Below are 8,094 nucleotides of genomic sequence, written 5' to 3' on the forward strand. Positions count from 1 at the left end.
AAACTGAAAATCCAGATGTAAGTCCTTGCATCTGCAGCCAGCCCCCTTTTCAACAAGAGTGTCAAGGCAGCTTCATGAGGAAGGAATGGTCTTTAGTAAACGGTGCTGAGAAAGCTGGAGAGCCACATGCCAAAGAATGAGGCTGACCCCTACCTCACACCACAGGCAGAACCCGAAATGGATTAGAATCCAATGTAAAAGCTCTAAACTCTAAAACTAACTTACTTGCTTCTGGAGTTTTTGCTTTCTTTTTAAGTCAGGGTTTCTCTGTGTGGCTTTGCTGTCCTGGAACTCACTCTGTAGACCAGGCTAGCCTTGAACTCAGAAATCCATCTGCCTCTGCCTCCCAAGTACTGGGATTCAAGCCATGGGCCACCACTGCCTGGCCCTACTTCTGGAGTTTTTGAGACACAGTTTTACTCTATAGCTCGGGATATCCTGACATGCTACCTGGGCAAGGCTAGTCTTGAATGCCTGAACCTCCTTCCTGATCTTCAAATGCTAGGGTACAGGCATGCACCACTACTTTTGGCTTCCAACCCCACCAACTTACATCTCAGACTGCAGCCTACAGAACCAAGAAAAATAAATCTCTGTTGTTGACGCCACAAGTCTGTGGTATTTTGTTATGGCAACCTTTTTTAAAGATTTATTTATTTATTATGTATACAGTGTTCTGCCTGCATGTATGCCTGCATGCCAGAAGAGGGCACGAGAACACATTATAGATGGCAGTGAGCCACCATGTGGTTGCTAGGAATTGAACTCAGGACCTCTGGAAGAGCAGCCAGGGTTCTCAACCTCTGAGCTATCTCTCCATCCTTATTATGACAATCTTAAGAGAACCAAAAATGACCTACAGAATGGGAAGGAATATTTGTATCTATATCAGATAGGGGAGTTTTAGCTATAATATATAAGGGACTCGTAGAGCTCAATAATAAAAAGAGAACTTTATTAAAAATAGGGCAAGGAGGCAGCACGTTGTGCCACATGCTTAGAATCTCAGCATTTGAGAGATGGAGGCAGGAGAATCATGAGTGAAGGTCATCTTCCACAGAAATCAGTAAAATCAGAAGCCAGTCTGGGCTACCTAAAAGCCTGCCTCCAAAAAAAAAGAGAAAAGCCTAGACATGTCGGTAGATGGTCCATGGAGTCCGCTTGTGTGTGAGCTGGAGAGACATGAAGTAAACGTCATCACTAATATTGACAGATATTCATATTATCTTTATCCATGACAGCCAACAAGCAGTACAAAAGCAAAAGCCCATCACTTGACTGCTAGATAATAAGATATGATCTACCTAAACAATGCAATAGTATCTTAGAATCAAAATGGATAAAATGGGAGTGGAGAGATGGATCAGCAGCTGGGAGCACTTGGTGTACAATGACAAGGACTGGAGTCCAGACTCCAGCATTCAAGGAACAAGCCAGGGGACCTGCAAATTCTTGGGGATGGAGGTGAGGGTGTAGAGTCTTTTCTAGTTGGAAGTCACTGGTATGGAGAAAAACTTCAAACTCACAGAAGTACTGCTGTCAGTCACTGGCAGATTAGCCTCTGGGCTCCAGGTTCCTTTTCTGTAGCAGGTACATAGGAGTAGCACCTGTGCTCTGTATCAAAGCTGTTCTCGGGTCAATTTTATGTATGAATGTATGCATATATGTATGTATGCATGTATTTTATTTATTCTTATAAATATAAACATTACATCCCAACCTCAGTTTCTCTTCCCTCCAATCCTCCCAAAACTCCTGACACTCTCTTCACACACACACACACACACACACACATACACACCACGCACACATGTAGATGCACGTGCAAACATTCATATGTAAAATAAATATTTTTAAAGGGAAGAAAGGTGCTAGAGCAGAGGTTCTCAATCCGTGGGTCATGACCCCTTTGGGGGCTGCATATCAGATATTTACATTATAATTCATAGCAGTAGAAGATGACAGGTATGAGGTAACAATGAGATAATTTCATGGTTAGGAGTGACCACAGCATGAGGAACTGTATTAAAGGGTCACAGTGTCAGGAAGGTTGAGAGCCACTAGACTAGAGAGATGGCTCAGCAGTAAAGAGCACTCAGCGCTCTTCCAGAAGACTCTAGTTCATTTCCAGCCACATACACTGAACGGCTCCCAACCACCTGTACCTCCAGCTCCAGGAGAGCCAGTGCCCTCTGCTGGCCTCCAGGGCACATGCACACCTGTGTCCCTGCACCTGAAGTATACACAAGAGGATTATGTAAATAAAAAAATTAAATATTTTTTTCTTAAAAGGTTGGGGACTAAAGTGTTGGACATGCCACTACATAAGTAAGGTTTTAAGATTTTATCTCTTATCTTTTGATGTTAAAATTATATCATTTCCCCCTTCCCTTTCCTCTCTCTTAACCCTCCAGTGTACTCCTTCTTGCTCTCTCTTTCAGATTCATGGCCTCTTTTTCATTAACTGTGGTTACATGCATATATGTCTATCCATCTATTTCCTACATACATACATAGTCCTAATACATAAATACAACCTGCTGAGTCTGTATAATGTCATTTGTATGTCTTTTCAGGGCTGACCGTTTGGTATTGTATAACCAAACTGGTGTGCTCTTCCCTGGGGAGATACTCCATCTCCCCACTTCAGCTAAATGGTCTTTAGTTCCCTGTGTGGAGTTGAGGCCTTACGGACTTTTCCCCACCCATGTTGCCATGTCTTTTGTTACTGCCTTTGCTCAGCTCAAGTCTGAGCCGTCACATTGGTAAGACATAGGTGAGTTTTTGAAAGCACACTTCTCTATTAAAAAAAAAAAAGAAACGTGCAAGGTCACATCCCACATGATTCTGTTGAAGATGTCCAGAACAGAGAAACCCTGGCTAGAGACAGCTCATTTGGTAGATTGCCTGCTTGACATACACAAGGCCCTGGGTTTGATCCCCAGCACTGTGTAAATTAGGTGTGGTGCAATCCCAACATGCAAGCGGATCAGAAGTTCAAGCTCATCCTCAGCTACACAGTGAGTTCAATGCCAGCCAGGGATACGTGAGACCGTGACTGAAGATACAAAAAGAAAGAAAACAACAAAGCAGACTCACTGAGACAAGAAAATGGACTGGTGCTCGTCCAAGCTAGGGGCAGTTGAGGCACAGAGGCGCATGCCTTTAATCTCAGCCACTTGGGAGGCAGAGGCAGGCAGATCTCTGAGTTCAAGGCCAGCCTGGTCTACAGAAAGAGTTCTAGGACAGCTAGGGCTACATAGAAAAACCACATCTTGAAAAAACAAACAAAGATAAAGGATCAAATGCTCTTCAGCGGATGCTGTGATGACCACACCACAGGGATTTACTGAAAAGTCCTTCAAATGGGTGAATTACATGGCAGGTGAATCAGAACTCAATAAAGCTTTTTTTTTCCCTTAAAGCAGCTCTTGGATGCAGAATGCTGGTGTCCTCTAAAGTGCTCTCTTTGTCCCTAGGCTGGAGCACCCTAGCCATTCACTCCAAGGTCTTCTGTGGACTGTTTAGAAAGCGTTAGTGCTCAAGGCCAGCACGCGTTGTGAGAAGCTACAGAACTGTCTGAAGAACTGAAAACAAATGAATTGTCTCCCACACGTAAAACCTGAAACACTGATGGCTTATAAAGACTTAAGCAGCTACAGGATGTTAGCTCCCTTGCGCAACCAGAACTGAGTCAGTTGGAGGTAGCAAAGGTGTTGTATAGTCCCGACGTTATGTAAATTCCCCATTATAACTCGGGGAGTGAACAGGTTATTTCCATGTGAAGTGAGTCCTAGAGGCCACAGGATCTGCAAAAGGACTTAATTCCAGTCCCCAAAAGGATTCACGCTACAGGTAATCTGATCGACTAGCCCTCAGTGCCAGCCAGAAGGTAGGTGCTGGCCTGGCCTGTTTATTTACTCTGTCATACACAGTCCAGTCCAGGAGGCAGCCTAACGGGAGCCTGCCTGCCTAGGTGGCTCCTGTTCCTCATGCTGATGACACTGGAGATGATCCTGGCCCCAGGCCAGGCCCAAAAAACCACAGAAGCATAGAAAGTCCAGATGCCACGTGGTCTGAAGCAACGGAGGGGGTTGGAGAAAGGCATCCCTGCGGTGCCCCTGCGGTGCCCCTGCTTTGGCAGAAGCCGACTGGGCAGTCCTTTCCTCTTCCCCAGGCCCATTTCCTGCTCTGTAAAACTCCAATTGCACAATATGTGTGTGCGTGTGTGTGTGTGTGTGTATGTGTTTCCCACGCCCTCGTGCTTCTGAGGGAAGTGACCTTTCCTCTACCTCTTGGGCCTGCTCCCTAAAGCCATTTCCACAAGGTCAGATTGTAGCTGGTGTGGACGGCTAATTAGGCCACTACCTATGCTGTAAGTCAGTGGTCACTAAGGGTCAAGGTGAACTGCTATTTGTATTTTCCCCTAGGTTTGTTTGTTTTATTTTCTGGGGGAGGAAAAATAAAGTTTCTTACAGGTGTGGTCGCACACACTTATAATCCCAGCACTCGAAGCTGAGGCAGGAGGATTACTGCAAGTTCAAGACCAGCAGGACTATATCATGGAGACACTATAAAAAAAAAAAAAAAAAAAAAAAAAAAACAAAAGGAGAAATGCTCTCGTTATGTAATCCAGGTAAGCCTTGAACCTGCAATCCTCCCACCTCAGCTTCCCCGATGCTGGGGTTACAGATGTGTCCAGATGTGTCAGCAAACTGGCAGTTGCAGGCTGCCGTGCTCAGGCTATGTTGCAGACCACCACAATTAGAATCATTGGGTGCTGAGTTTTCAAGTCCACACACTGATTTTTAAAACCTCAGATAGGCTGCAAATGCGATGTCACTTCAGGAGCCAGGGGTCAGTATCGCTGCCTGAGTCCCTTTTATCTCACACTTGGCTGAGCACAGAACGGCTCAGGGGAGGGCAGGCAGGCCTGGCCTTAGCAATGCTCCCTCCTTTAGTGCCTACGGAAATCCATTTAATCAAGTCTAATAAACAACATATCTTAGCTAATGCCTTTGGTGCCTTGATAGCAACACTTCAGAGCCCCCCACATTCCCACAGGTGAAAACCCATGTGTAGTGGTTTGAATAGGTATGACCTTCTAGACGTGTGTGTGTGTGTGTGTGTGTGTGTGTGTGTGTGTGTGTGTGTGAATGCTTGTCCCATAAGGAGTGGCACTATTAGGAAGTGTGACCTTGTTGGAGTAGGTGTGGTTTTGTTGGAGGAAGTGTGTCACTGTGGAGGTGGGATTTGAGGTTTTATACACTCATGTTAGGCCTAGTATGGCAATCTCTCCCTGCTGCCTTCAGATCAAGATGTAGATAGAACTCCCAACTCCTTCTCCAGCACCATCTCTGCCTGCATGCCACCACGCTTCCCACCTAACAATAATGGACTATTATTGTATTATTACTGTAAACCAGCCCCAATTAAATGTCTTCCTTTTTAAGAGTTGCTGTGGTCCATACTCGGTAACAAAACAAGGCTCAACAGACACACAAAAAAATTGGAATAACCCCATGTATTTTATCAGATCATCATGGCTTAAAACTAGAATTCAACAGCAATACTGATTTCAAAAAGCCCACAAACACAAGGAAATTAAACAATGCTCGCCTGAATCATCAACGGATCAAGGAAGAAATGAAGGGAGAAATTAAAGACTTCCTAAAATTCAATGAAAAGGACCTCACAACATATCCAAATTTATGGGACACAATGAAAGAAGTGTTAAAAGGAAAGTTCATAGCACTAAATGCCTACATAAAGAAGCTGGAAAAATCCTACACTAGTGAATTAACAGAACATTTGAAAACTTTAGAACAAAAAGAAGCAAGCTCATTCAAGAGAACTAGACGGCAGGAAATAATCAAATTGAGAGCTGAAATTAACAAAATAGAAACAAAAAAAAACAATACAAAGAATCAATTAGACAAAGAGTTGGTTCGTAGAGAAAAATCAACAAAATAGACAAATCTTTATCCAAACTAATCAAAAGATAGAGAGAGAATATCCAAATTAACAAAATCAGAAATGAAAGGGGGGATATAACAACAGACATAGAGGAAATCCAGAGAATCATCAGTCATATTTCAAAAACCTGTACTCCACAAAATTGGAAAACTTAAAGGAAACGGAAATTTTTCTGGATAAATATCACTTACCAAAATTAAATCAAGACCAGATAAGCAAATTAAGCAGACCTATAACTGCTGAAGAAATAGAAACAGTCATCAAAAGTTTCCCAATCAAAAAAAGCCTAGGACCAGGTGGTTTCAGCTCAGAATTCTACAAGATTTTCAAAGAAGAACTAATACCAATACTCCTCAAATTGTTCCACACAATAGAAACAGAAGGAACATTGACAAACTCTTTTTATGAGGCTACAATTACCCTGATACCTGAAACGAAACACATAAAGACATTACTAAGAAAGAGAATTACAGACCAATCTCACTCATGAACATTGATGCAAAAATACTAAATAAAGGGGGCTGGAGAGATGGCTCAGAGGGTAAGAGCACTGCCTGCTCTTCCAAAGGCCCTGAGTTCAATTCCCGGCAACCACATGGTGGCTCACAACCATCTGTAATGGGGTCTGGTGCCCTCTTCTGGCCTGCAGGCATACATACAGACAGAATATTGTATACATAATAAATAAATAAATATTTTAAAAAAATACTAAATAAAATACTGGCAAATCAAATCCAAGAATGCATCAGAACCATCATTCATCATGATCAAGTTGGCTTTATTCCAGAGATGCAGGGATAGTTCAACATACGAAAAGCTGTCAATGTAATCCACCATATTAACAAACTGAAAAATAGAAACCACATGATCATCTCATTAGATGCTGAAAAAGCTTTCAACAAAATACAATATCCCTTCGTGATAAAGGTCTTGAGGAGAGCAGGGACACAAGGCAGATACCTAAACATAATTAAGGCAATAAACAGTTAGGGTTTCTATATTTCCTATGAAACAGCAGGACCAAAACGCAAGTTGAGGAAGAAAGGAATGGTTTGGCTTATACTCCCACAGCACTGTTCATCAGGGAAGGAAGTCAGAACAGGAACTCAAACAGGGCAGGAACCTGGAGGCAGGAGCTGATGCAGAGGCCTGGGAGGGTTGCTGCTTACTGGCTTGCTTCCCCATGGCTTGCTCAGACTGCTTTCTTATAGATCAGGGACCATTAGCCCAGAGATGGCCCCACCCACAATGGGCTGGGTCGTCCCCTAGCAATCAATCACTAATTAAGAAAACGCCTTACAGCTGGATTTTATGGCGACATTTTCTCAACTGAGGTTCCCTCCTCTCAGACGAGTCTAGCTTATGTCAAGTCGACAAAAAAACAGCCAGCATATCCCCCACAGATTATTTGCTAATTTAAAAGGGGACACAAGCACCTTCACAATAAAAAGATGTATCTGTCTCCCCCTGAGGCTCAACTTCAGTGTCACTCAGAGAGGGACAGTGTGACATTGTTTGCTCTCTGACATGGTGCAGAGACTACCCACCATCTTCAATGTCATTTTCTTGCCAAAAATACTTAACCTGATTTTAATCATGAGGAAAATTTAGATGAATCTAGAATGTGGGACATTCTACAAGCCTGGAATCACTTAAAAGTTAGTAGCCTTTGTTAAAGGTGGGAGTCCTTCTAGGTTAAAAGAAACTAAAGAAACATTACTCACTCTTTCTTGTGTGTGTGTGTGTGTGTGTGTGTGTGTGTGTGTAAATGTATACATCTTTATTAGATCCTGGACAGGAAAAGGAAACAGCTAAGAAAGAAAAGTAAGAAGCTAGGAATTCATATATTCTCTGTACCCAAGGTGATGGCCAACCCTGTTCTGCTTTGGTTTTGGTTAGGGTTTTATTTTGTTTTGATTTTGATTTTATGTGTATGAGTGTTTGTCCGCATGTATATGCATCACGTGTATGTATGTACATGATGTATGTATATCATCATGTATGTGTGTGTGCCTGGTGCCTGAGGAGGCCAGAAGAAGGCATCAGATCCTTTGGAGCTAGCATGTTAAGAAGTTAGGAGCCACCTGATGTGGGGACTGAAGCTGGGTCCTCTGGAAG

The sequence above is a fragment of the Arvicola amphibius genome, chromosome 5 (assembly GCF_903992535.2).
Source record: "Arvicola amphibius chromosome 5, mArvAmp1.2, whole genome shotgun sequence".
NCBI lineage: Eukaryota > Metazoa > Chordata > Mammalia > Rodentia > Cricetidae > Arvicola > Arvicola amphibius.